This window comes from Copadichromis virginalis, linkage group LG1 (genome assembly GCF_057382275.1).
Source record: "Copadichromis virginalis isolate Kocher_CV1m ecotype Utaka linkage group LG1, C_Virginalis_male_GT1.1, whole genome shotgun sequence".
NCBI classification, from domain to species: domain Eukaryota; kingdom Metazoa; phylum Chordata; class Actinopteri; order Cichliformes; family Cichlidae; genus Copadichromis; species Copadichromis virginalis.
Genome location: NC_140618.1, coordinates 29,721,747 through 29,735,086, shown reverse-complemented (window position 1 = coordinate 29,735,086; position 13,340 = coordinate 29,721,747).

Here is a 13,340-nt window from a genome sequence, read left to right as displayed (position 1 = left end):
ATCGGAACATTTGTGCCAAGTATGGCCTGGAAGAACAACCTGACGTGGTAGTGGTAGACAAGCAGAGGCAGACGGCCATATCAGATGCAGATATACCAAGTGATAGCAAAATTAACAAGAAAAAACAAGAAAAGCTGGAAAAATACCAAGGGCTGAGAGAGGAACTTGAGGATGGATGGATATCGTCTGATAATGATGATAATATTGGCCAATATTAGCTGTTTGCCAGTCTAGATGACACCCTTCATCATGTTAAGTGTCGACATTGCATAAAGTTTACTTTGCATAGTTAGTCCACCGGAGTACATTGTACATTGAAACTTTCCTTTTGGGAATGCTAAAAAATAACTAGCTGATTCAAGCAGAGTCGAGGGGAGTGTGAAAAAGTAAATAAATATTTGCAAATGTTGGTATCGGGCCGAAAAATCCTATATCGTTCAGGCTATAGTAGCATTTTCCTCCAACGTGTAGTGTCCACATATATATTAAGGAAACATGTTATTTTTGTTTGTTTGTAGTCAACACAGATACCACCACAGAGAGTTCTGGGGGGAAAGTAATGTAAACAAACAGTAACTAAAAGCATTCACAATAGAATAGCAACAACAGCTACACTGTAACTGTATATACATGTGCATGCACATGTGCATGACTGTGGCCAGAACGCGTGACCTCTCTCTAACCACACATTGCTCTGGTGAGGAGTGTCAGGTGGCCGGTTTGTCAGCTGAAATATTCATCAAACAGATCAACGGAAAGTCTGGCTGGCTTTTCAACTGACAACTGCGGCTCAATAATTGATAGAGGAGCAACTGAGTGTTTGTGGGGGTCCTTCTCTTTCTGTAAGTGATGCCTCTGACCTTTGTTGTGTGAAAGAACTCATCACGGCGAGCGAGCATGTGTCATATAAAGACCGACGCATTGAACTAAGCAATGAAAGTAACAAAGGAAATAAATGCTACGATGAAAATGATAAATTCATTGGTTTGGTTTTGTGCTCACACTGAATAATATCTCTAAGTGCCTTTACTGTCTGTGTATGAGCAATTGAAAGCTCAGTAATTAATTTAATTTTCAAAAATAGTCTCTAACCTGACTTATGACCTGCCACGATTGGAAAACATTTCTTGGTAGAATCAAATCAAATTCATATTAACATGTTATTGTGCTAACAGTATGTGCACTGACAACATGTCAAGTGGGCCATTGTCACTCACTTAATACTAGTCGTTCACAGCAGATGACAAACCCAATACTGTGGTGAATCAGTGGAAAGCTGTAGTGACATTGGTGTGTGTGCTGGCCCTTCCTGCCAGGTGACTAATGCATTACTGCCTGTAACATAAAAATTAATAAACATCTTTAACATTATTTGACTGGGGACAAAGTAGCATGCATTAACTGTGCTACAGGTGGTTAAATATGTTATATCTGAATGTAGCTTCATAATTCTTTTGCTAAGTAAATACAATAAGAATACAATGAAGCTGAAGTTTGTTCTCATGGTTTTATTAGTCTTCATATTTTCTCATTTCACTATCGTTTTTATTGACAGTCTTTGTGTTTCATCCAGATGTTAGTACAACTTTTATGAACCATATCTGATTATTTTATGAATTCTATTGTTCTACTAATTCTACGCAATAACTATGACCATAAATATCAGGTTATAGTTGTGGCACACATGCACTGTGTGTCACACATTTTTTTCCTGTGCAAAACTGAAAAATAACAAATAAAAATAACTAGCAAAAAAAGAGAAAAACATTATTACTATGCACATATACTGCTGAGTTATTTTCTTTGTGGTAATTTTCATCATATTTGCCAAAATCTGCAAAGCTTGTGATTCTTTGGTAACTCTTAAATTTCACAAATGGTCATAGCATTACACAGGCTAATAAAAAGCCGTCCCTTTGCATGCATTTGATGCAATCCAGACTTTAGAAAAGTGCACGTCCTTGAGAGCCGGCAAAAATGTGGGACATAGTCTCTAGAAGTGGGACGGAAGGGACAAGCAATACAAATGCTGTGCTGTCCCACATAAAGAGGGACGTCTGCTCTGTTATTGTGAGTGAAAGTGTTCAGTGTTACCATCCTTAAAAACATTTCTGTGTGTTTTCTGGCCCATCGTGGCTTCCGATGTGCAAAGGGGAGATTCATGTGTAAAAATAAATATGTACGATTGCTGTCTTGCACAATCGTACATATACTAGTTATGCATTTATTGCTTCTGGATTACTGTAATTCCTTAGTATCAGGATGTCCAAAAAACTCCCTGAAAAACATTCAATTGATCCAAAATGCTGCAGCAAGAGTCCTGACAGGGACTAGAAAGATCTTTCTCCTCATGTAAAAGGTCCTCAATAACTAGAGAGCTTCTCGTCCCTGAGCCTGGTTCTGTCAGAGGTTTCTTCCTGTTAAAAGGACGTTTTTTTCTTTCCACTGTCACCAAACTTGCTCATACGGGGTTGTTTGATTGTTGGGGGTTTCTCTCTATTATAGTAGTCTTTATCTTACAATGTAAAGTGCTTTGGGTGATTGTTGTTGTGATTTGGCATTGTGTGAGTAAAACTGCATTGAAATGAAATGAAGTGAACAAAAGAGGATAGCATTCACACTCTTAATTATTTATCACTTACATCTTTTTTTTTTAAACTATATCCTGCTAGTACATTTTGTAATAGGTCTCTGATGACTGTTAGCTTGCTGCCTGCTGTCCTTACTGTAAACTGATTTGCAATGTTTTTTTTAATCATATTTATAGTTTGATAGGTATAACACCAGGTACAGTACGCCCTGTGGTACTACTGCTAACAGCAGATTTGTGTTTGTTTGTTTGGGGGGGAGTTGGCTCATGATAGGAATATAATCTTTCTGCTGAGATAAGATCTGTGTTTGTTTCTGTGTGTTTCTGTGTGTGTGTGTAAGTCCCGCATGGTAATAAACAGCTGGCTGGAAACAAGAGCACAGATTTGAGCTCAGTTTCTTATAAGACGCAAGACAGATTATACCACTGCTATGCTTGCCAGTAATTTGCACTTTTTTTTCCAGGCAGACTATTTCAGGCCGTTAGGATCAGCCGTCCAGTTGAACAGCTGAGCAAACACTTTCAATGGCTCATTGACTGATGAGCTTCCTTGCATTTTTTTTTTCTATTGCAGGTGAAACTCAGAGATGCGTCTTGGATACATGTGATCGCATACATACGGTAAAGTACGTCTATCTGTAAGCTTAAATCAGTGCTCAGTAACACAGATTCATTTTGTACCATTCACCATAACAGATGAAATCCACTGAAGATGTTTGAACTAAGCCTAAATGAGTACAAAAAATGACTATAATTATGCCACTGAGAAAATATTTAAATATTTTATAGGTAATAGCAATAAGACTGTCCTTGATCTGCAAAGAATGCCCACAAAGAACCTTAAAATATCTGACTGCCTGTTTCATGTTTTCACCAAAAAATAAAAAATACAGCGATTCTTTCATTTCTAAAGTTGTATTTGGTGGGCATTTAATAACCTCAGCTGTTTCCTCATATACTTAATGAAAGTTTGGAGACATTTAATATTTAATGTCTGATAGAGTCTTTCAGATGATCAAGGATACATCCAAAATGTGCTTTTTTTCAGGGAAATACATGAGTGTTTATCAGCCACTGCTGTAGCCATCATCATTGTTGGGTTAAATCTGCGTGCGTGAGCGCGAACGCGTGTGTCTGTGTGTGTACATGCGTGCGCTCGTCCACACAGCCTCATTGTGGGTTACAACAAAGCCCTGGAAATACAACCTCCAGGGGTCTTACCTGGATGTGGGGGGCCCCCACTTTTTCATTAAAAATTGCAATCCTGCAGCTGAGGCTCCGTTACACCACAATGTGCCAGAACTATGCAAGGACAAACATATGCGACCTGGACCCAACCTTCAAATGTGCCCCAATAGATAGATCTTTTGCTCTTCTCTATTTTACAACAAGTTTGAATGCAAATTGATGCAGACCGCTTCCAAAGAATCTGTGGGACATGTGGGGGGTATTGTTGTTGGCCTTGCCGTGCTGTTTTCACAAGCGCTTCTTTAAGTATTGAAAAGTCTTCCTGTTTAAATGGATACTAGAATTTACAAATCTGTGAAGACGGGTTACAGGTCTTTTTTCCCCCCTGAAAATCATGCTTAACAATAACTAGGAAAACCGTACAATAAGAATAACACCTATATCCTTTTTTTTCTTTGCTGTTTAATTGCAACATATCTTTTGTCTCTTTCTCTCCATGTTATGTGCAATAAACTTTGGATCAGTCCATTCCCTGGATTATCATTATGATTTTGCTGGGAATGTGAGAGCAAGGTATTGAGGACTGGTAATTGAAGTGTCTGAGACCAACCTGCTCTATTGAGATTTGAGAGCAAAGTAGCAATGTAATTACAGGTCATAAGTTGAGCACCTCGGAACCGCAGCGGGTACGGGCAGAGCTGAGCCTGTCAACCACTCTGACATGCACAAATACACACACACACACACACACACACACACACACACACACACACACACACACACACACACTTTTTTCACTCAAAATCGAGTAACATTACAGCGCGTTTTGTACGACCATCCACAGAGCATGGCTGCATAGTCCCAAAGCAGGAATTAGAGTTTTTCAATGGTTGCAGCCTTCAAGTTCATCCATATAATACTGCCCCCCAGTGGCAAAATGAGAAACTACTAATGCACAGAGTGTTATGAGGTTCAACTGAAAGGGTGCTTGCTAATTAGTAGGACCTTACCCAAGAGTTACCCAAGAAAATAAAATGGTTCAATAATCATTTAAAAATAATAATAATAATAAAAAGGCATTTTACATTCTGTAGATTAACCAAATTGTAGGATGAGTGATTCTGAAAGAGTAAGTGGTTTGTAATTGATTCGGACACATCCTCTCTTTGGCGAGACCGGCCCGGGGTGAGTCCAGCATTGCGCACCGTGCACCCCCCTCCATCCCCCTTCGCTTGAGTCATTTGTTATCACCTCATGGCTGCACTGGGCAATTGGCCGAGCTCCTCCAGGGTCGAAGGGTCAAGCCTTTAAAAGGGAATTACTTCATTGACACAATAAGAGATGACATTTTATTTGACATCTTACCACCACTTCACCCTCCCCCTCACCCCTCACTAACATCCAGCCCCCATCCTGCATCCCAACTGCTCCCCGGGGAGCACTGGATCTGTGTGAATGTGTGCAGGCTGGCTGGTGCATCCTTGTTCAGTCATTTTTTGCTTGTTTTTACTCTTCCAACAGAATCCATTGGATCTTGTTTTTTTTTACTGAAAAGCCTCTGATATTCTGACCTAATTTTAATCATAATCTGAACATCCCAATAGAAATTAATAGTAACATGTATCTGTGATTTCAGGTATCATACCTGTATCTAGTGTTTTCAATCCATTCTGCTATGCCTGCGCTTGTGTCACTGCATCCCTGTCAGGTGTATTTAGAATGAATAGACTGCAGATGTTACTTAGGATTCAGGCAGAGACCCGAGGCCTCGGTTTGTGTGTGTTTATGTGAAAGAGCGAGAGAGACAGTGAGTGAGCGAGTGAATGATTGACACCAGACACGTGTGTTGCACTCAGGGGGATCGGTAGGGGCCACGCAGCCAGTCTGGCAGGTCATTATCAGTGTGTCATGCAGTGGCATGACGGCTACTTCCTCTGAGACAAAACACACAACACACACCAACTCCTTTCCCTGAGTCACTGAGGAGTGCCTATCCAAGCCAATCGATTGGGCGATCAATTGGGGACCAACTGGCAATCCCCTGCAATCAATATGCCCCTTGTTGCATGGCTCCAGAAATGCCACAATGGCTGTGGCACTTAATTAAGTTGTTAATTGCTGTGTTAAGCTTTCTCAGGTACCTTCCCCAGACAGTAATTGAGAGTGGCTGGACAATTCGGCTATCGGCAGCACTTTGCTAAATTTAATCACAAATCCAAGTAACGACAGAGGGTGTAATAGAAAGAGCCAAACAGCAGCAATGGTGTCAGTGCAGCCTGTTGCAGTCTGACTTCTGTAGGGAAAACATAATGCGGGACTGTTTCCATTGAACATGCTGTTAATTGCACAATGCAGACATCTGGATGATATCATGCAGCTGTGTCGGCACACGCCAGTCAGCATTCTTAGGGATGATTTGGTTTGTTGTGCGCAAAAAAGGCAGTCTCTCCACAGGGTAGATAAAATGTAGGTTATTTCAAACATTTTTAAAAGCTAAGCCTCAATAAAACTTCTATCTCTGATGTTTAATTTTAAGATGCCTCCCAGGTAATATGATCAAGAGTGAAAGATCCAGCGCGATTCGAGCTCTCAAAACACAGTCGGTCTCCTCACACTCTCATGTTAATATTGCAAGCATGTTTACAGCCTGGTTACAAAAAATGTTGTTGTTTTTTTTACCTCTACGTAAACTCTGTTAGTTTATCCTATTATTGAAATTATATGGGGGTAAATCCTTAAAGACTTAAAGCTGGGATATCAAACTCATTTAACATCATGGGCCACATACAGCACACCGCTCTGAGGTGAGCCAGAACAGTGAAACTCTCCTTTTCTGTCCGCATGAAGACATTTACATTTAACAGAAAAGAGTAGAGTTAGAGTTAAAAGTCAAAAGTCCTCCTTGCCCTCCTTCACATTTTCCAAAGTGGTGCACTGGGTTGGATTGGAGTCTTTGCCGGGCCGATTCTGGCCCCCAGGCCATGTGTTTGGCATCCCTGTCTTAAAGTAAAAGGCTGCCAGTTTCTTAACTTAACTTTCAACTTGTGACCTCATCATCTACATGTAAACAGGGTCTCAGTTACCCACACCAATGGAATCAGTTTTAAGCTAAAATGTTGTTAATGCATCTCCCACCAACGCAGTTTTGGAAAGTTGAATAGGTGTTTTTGCCACAAACACCTCCCCTTGTTGCAGTCTCTTTTGTTGCTGCAGAGGAAACGTGTTGACAGCTGAACAGGATCCAGGCTCTACATGTTTTTGCTGCCATTTTCAAAAGTTTGGAGTCATTAGTGTGATTCCCTTACATGAGTTTACAACGTTAAAACAAAATAAACTGACAACCAGTGTTGGTCAAGTTACTTGAAAACAGTAATTAGTTACTAATTAATGATTACTTCTCCAGTTACTTTACTGATTACTTATTTTCAAAAGTAATTAGTTACTTTATTACTTAGTTACTTTTTAACAACATGATACACAAGCTGAATAGTTACAAATCAATATTGTATTTTTTCTGCATAATCCATCATATAAAATCAAATAATCAAATGAAAAAGTCTCTTTTTAAAAACTTGTTTTATTAGTTTTAATCTTTTAACTGTATGCACATTACATCAAGCAAAAATTAAATTATGTGCAACAGTCTTTGATTGAAGAAATTGTTTAACATTTAAACCTATTTTCTGCATATTCCAGCATATAAAATAAAATAACATTTTTTTTTGTTTACACTCACAAATAGATGCAAGTAAAACACAGCAAAAAATAAAATAAAATCAAAGATTCAGCAGCACTAAGTCCTGTCAGTTATCTAATTTCTCTTTTTAATAGTAATCTGTTACTTTACTCATTACCTGATTTAAGTGATTATATTACAGTAACGCGACATTATATTTGAAAAAAAGAAATCTAACCCGACCAGTTTACTGACCAGCTGAGGTTTTCTAGACTCCAGTATTATGCAGGGATATATGCTGAAGTGTGGAGTTGCTCAGCTCAAACAGAGGGAATCTGCATTTGAATGTCCTTTACAGTAATTATACAATATCAGATGCTCCTGGTAACACACTGGGTCTACTTTAGAGAAACACCTTTCACCTGTTTTCTGTGTGTGCTGGGGTTTTGTTTTTTTTTTCACAAAAGTGAACTAATTTAATACAATATTGATGTTCCTGCAAGAGTTCTGTAATAAAATAAAACACTCAACCCCCCACGCAGGCCTTTATCCCTCACCACGTGCTTAAACTGCCTCCAACCAGTGTGGGGTTTCAAGGGAGCCAGCCCACTGCTGACTGGCACTTTTATGGCGTTATTAGCACATATCCCACTGTCTCGCCGCCTTTTGTAGCCTAATCCCATTATGTTCAGCACTCAAATGGAATTCAGATGGAATGGTGTCGTCCATTTTAAGAAACGACTCCAAGCGCAGCGGGCGTCTCCGTTCTTATCCCGCTTTGCTGGGAAATTAGAGCTGCACAGGCAGGAGCCTAAAGCGTATCAAATCATCATTACCAAAGAGGAGCTTTAACCTCACACAAAGTGCAAACATTTCTCACTTCTGGAGAGAGAGAGAGACCTGGAAAGTGCTGCCGCACAGCTCCTCGGAGATTTGGTAAGGCGTGCTGGGGCGTAGTGGAGCAGGAAAAGTGGAAGCAGTGCTATGACAATGAGAAACAACCACTGCAGCTTTAGGCTCTGTGAACAGGCTTGCCATTGATTAAAACAGCAAGGTGTGCAATAAAGTGCAAGGCAAAGTGTTGCCTTCCATATGGACCCCCAGACCCTTAGGCTCTGGCCACCAATTGGGCCTTTCTGTCTGCTGCTGTTCCCACTTTCCTCCTTTCTGCTTCCCCTTCTCTATCCCTCGCTCCCCAGATGGTAAAAACAATTTTCCAGCCCTCTGTCTCTCTCCTCTGCTGCCCGCCACTCTGCAGCCACAAAGGGCCCTGGCCGTGATTCAACCGTTTACTCCAGTAATTAACAGCACCCATACCACAACAATTACAGTCACTAGGCTACTACACTCCAGATATACACTCTCTCACTCACACACACACACACACACACAGTCTTAACTGTGTCACAGTGAAGGGAAGGTAATAGCTGGAAGCTGTAAAAATAAAATCAAAATAGTATTAACAAAAAAAAAAAAAAGGTGAGAACAACATGCTGGCACTACAGCAATGATTACCTCATAATTAGACGAGACAAAGCTCTCCCCCTGTCTAGTGGCAAAATGCTGTAATTACTGGCATGACAGAAAATCAAAGGCTACTTTGTAAGCAGCAGGAAAAATTAACATTTTAGGCCCCGGAGCTGCATGTCCTGATTAGAAACGTATTAAATCAATGCATTGCTAACTGCCGGACATAAATACGTCCCCTCCTGAAGGGGCCTATAATTGCGAGAGGAGGAATAAAAAAAGAAAAAAAAGTGGGGTTCAATTTCACAGGGATGTGGCATTAATTGTAATGGCAGTATTATGTGGCAAATGTACACCGCCTTTGTTATGAGATGCTGCACTAAAAGCAGCGATTTTCTCAAATGTGTTTTTAGGTTGAAGATCAAAGTGTGTTTTACATAAATTGGTGGAGGGCCCCCACCCGACCCCAGATGCGGTGCCCCGTTCACAATATTACAGCGCACCAAAGCAATAGCATTTTTCCTCTAAATCCAATCTGTTCAGGGCCATCAGGATACTGTACTTTGCTTCATTCTTGGAATCTAATTGATTACGGCCTTTGTTTGACTTTATAGAAATGCCATACGTAGGCTGGGTACAGGTCCATATCTTTCTCTTTGCAATGACATTTCCTAGAGTTTGACGCGTTTTAATGTGTTTTGTTCCTTTCTGTCAGGCCCTGCAGGATGACTCTGTTAAAAAAAAATAAATTAAATATAAGAGTCTGTCTCATATTATTTGAATCAAGGTTAAATGTAGCCATCAGTGAAAAAAACTCAATATAAAGCCAGGTTTAGCAATACAATACAATACTAATTCGTGAGCTGTAGTTCTGCTTTTATACTTTTTCCATAACAAACTTTTTGATTTGTTAACATAATGTTTGCTTAATATGACAAATTTGAAAGCCCGTTCGTTGCTAACCAGTGCTGTGCTACTCTAAATTATGATCTCGGGGTATATTTTGTCATTTTCAATAATTATTTTAACACAGTTCATTGGGCTAAAGATTGAAATTAGAGGATAAAAACAGTATCGCGTTATTATTATCGATTCAGTACCAATAGCAGCATTAGTATCGATAATAGGATGGATCCGCCCACCTCTATTGCTCAACCCTCCAACATAAAAGTCAGCTCCTGGGCTGTGACCCAGTTAGTTCCTGCTCCTGTTTAAACTGATAAAAGCTACCATGGTGGGAATGCTGATCCCTACCATCTTTAACATCCCCGCGATGGTCTTCTTGGGAATACATCTAATTACTTCACATCTGTATTTATTTGATCCACGTGGAATTCTTCCTTCTGTCACCAGTGCTGAGCTGTGCCAGCTTGGGCTAACAGTGATTCATCTAAGTGACACTTCTGGCGCGGAGTCACATCAACCAAGCTCCAAAATCAATAGGGGGAAACACGGGGGTGACGGGGAGGAGGAACATTTTCCCTTCTTCCTCTTCTTCTTCTTCTTCTCAGCAAAACTGTCATACATAAAAATCAAGCATCGTAAATAAAGCAGTCTTGCGCTTGCAGGTTTGCTGAATCAGAATGGTAGCTGAAGGGGGAAAAAACCCCACACACTACACAACAAACAAACACAACTGCGACACATTTTGGGAACTTCGGTTCACAGCTCAAGACGTAGCAGATGTGCCGGTTTCACGTGCAGGAGCAGCCTCTGGTGACCTCTGTTGTACACAGACAGCAAGTGAACTGCAAACAGTTGGAGTCTGAGCAATGAAGCAGCTACTCTAAAGCACTCCGAAACAAAACTGCATAATTAAGATATCCGAATGTTTAGAAAATACGAAGTGCTCCATATGGCTCCACAAAACATGTGTGCACATAATCCAAATTAACGATTAAAAATGGCCCGTTTTAAGTTAATTGATAATTGCTCTCATTAATAGGTTGAATGCAGTCTGAAGTCCACTAGCAGCCTCTAGAGTTTGCAGTGTTCTTTACACCGCATAAGATAAGGCCAACCCTGAGAGTTCCACATAAAGGAGCAAAATGAGCATGCATTTGTCTAACTTGTCGTTATATTAAATGTTAGCAGTGCCCATTGTGTGACAGTGTTTTATATGCGCCACAAAGAGGCCACAAAGCAGAAAGTGATATGTGACTCGATTGATGAGTTGCTTTCTCCTCCCCAGTGAGTCCTCAGGTATCAGGAAGCATCTCCTGCATGGGGCACCACAACTTTAACACACTGCTTTCCTCCAAAACAAATAAACACACTGAAGTCTCAGAAAATAAATATATAAATAGAATAAAAATCGATATCTTCTCAGTAAAGGCTTGAAGGTGAGGGCTGCTCCAGGCCAAGCATTAATATACTGTTAATTTAAAACAAATGTACATCGTAGTGTTGATATTTAAACACAACTTGGGGAAAAACCCCCACAAAAAAAACAAAAACAGGACTTTAACTTCTTAATTATTCTTGTTCACACTGCATTTCCCATGCACACCACCGCCTTAAGTGCAAATAAAGCCTCCCATCTGTTTGTAATTACAACTACATAATTTCAGTCGTTGTGGCTGATCATTTTGACTGCACATTCGATTAAAACTAGTGCAGCGATGGGCAGATAGTAGGAAATGTAGAGGACCGAGGCTCTGGGTGTAAAAGAGGGACCGAAAATCTACAGAACTGATCTTTGCACGCGCCAACAGGGTCAACAACATCAAATCCTTTATAGTCCACTTTCCATAAGCACCCTCAGAAATTACAGCATTGCAGTAAAAGCTTTTTCCACGAGCTTGTGTGACCCCGTTTGTTTGCCAAATCCACCACCCCCACCCCAAAAAATAGATTTGATGCAGGAAATTTTAAACCTCGCGTCTGTGCGCTCTCGTCATGTCTTATTTCCCTGTGGTGTCCGTGGAATAGGACAAGCAGGCTGCATAGCAGGCTTCTTCAATAAAAGGAGCTGGGAAACGCCATGTAACGCCACTTTTCTGCATCTCTAACGACATTATGAACCCTGGGGCAATGGTGAAAGCTAATGATGGGAGGATGATGGCAACGCAGTGTTGCCATAGAAGCCACTTTCCAGTGGCTTGCCAGATGTTAAACATCTAAATGTGCATTGATCAGTGACAGGATGGCCCATAGAGATTTCTTCATTTGCCCCAAAGAAAAGCGAGGTTCGAGTGCTACCAGTTTAACAGGAACCGGGCGAAGCATAAATGATACGAGTTCATTTAATTACATATGTAACATCTAGTCTCAATTAATTCTGTGAGCCTGCAACATGATTCCACTGGCAAGGGTTACATCAGACGAAGCAATTAACAGGAAATGCACTGCAGAACGGCACACCCAGGCACAAAAGGGAACAGAATTGTGTTTTTGTTACTTCAGAAGGCATTGAGTTGAAACTAGCCATACATTTCGACCAATTCTTCAACCTGAAATTTGGTTGTTTGCATATAGAGCTTGCTAATGTCCAAACACATGCAGATATAAACTTGTTTGAACCTCTAATAAGGTTTCAGAGGCCTCTTTTTCATTGCAGGTAGATTCCTGAGCATACAACTGTGCGGTTGGTGAAGAGATATTCCCGAGTTTTCCGAGGAGGTGAGCAGCATCTGATCAGTGCTCAGTCACACCCATGTCCCCCTAACATCTTCATTTGATTTGGTGGCAAAGAGGACTGTGTGCTTTTTAGGACACACAGTGACACGTCCTCCATCAAAACTCAGACAATAGTCATTCATAATGGCAGCTCCCCCGAAAGTAAGTCAATAGCATCGGGTTTATCTGCTCCCAGCTGACTCCGGACCAAAGAGCCCGACAACAGCAGCTCGGGTTACCATCAAACTAATTTTCCCAGCTACATACAAGATGACAACAAAGTGGCAGGGCATCGCCCAGTAGACACGAAACAAGCAATTAACCCAACTATCACCCTACAATCATGAACTGACTGTGGAGTTAGCTGGTTTCCGTACCCATTTTGGCAGCAGAGCCTTTTGGAAGGAAAGCAGGGAACATCTGGTGGAAGCAGACAGGGGCTGGTGCTACACGATGGGAGAACAAGTGCCTGAAAGCTTCATTATGTCCCAGCTGTTGGGCTTGCTGTTACCCTCAGCAAAGAAACAGCCTCGGCAGGATGATGTTCCTGGCAAGTATGCTGCAGATTATTTGAAGCGAAGACCCTTTTTATGTGGCATTTTTTAAGAGGAGAACAGGGAGGTAGCTACGGCTACTTTCACTTCCCAAGTCCTAATCCTCACTTAATGCCTTCAGACAAAATGCAGAAATGGAACAGTCCCAGTGCTTTGTTCAAAAACATTACACTGTAGGGGTGGCAGTGGCATCATACCCCACATAATAGTACTGACTGAAATACTCCCCTATTTCCTAAAAACAGTA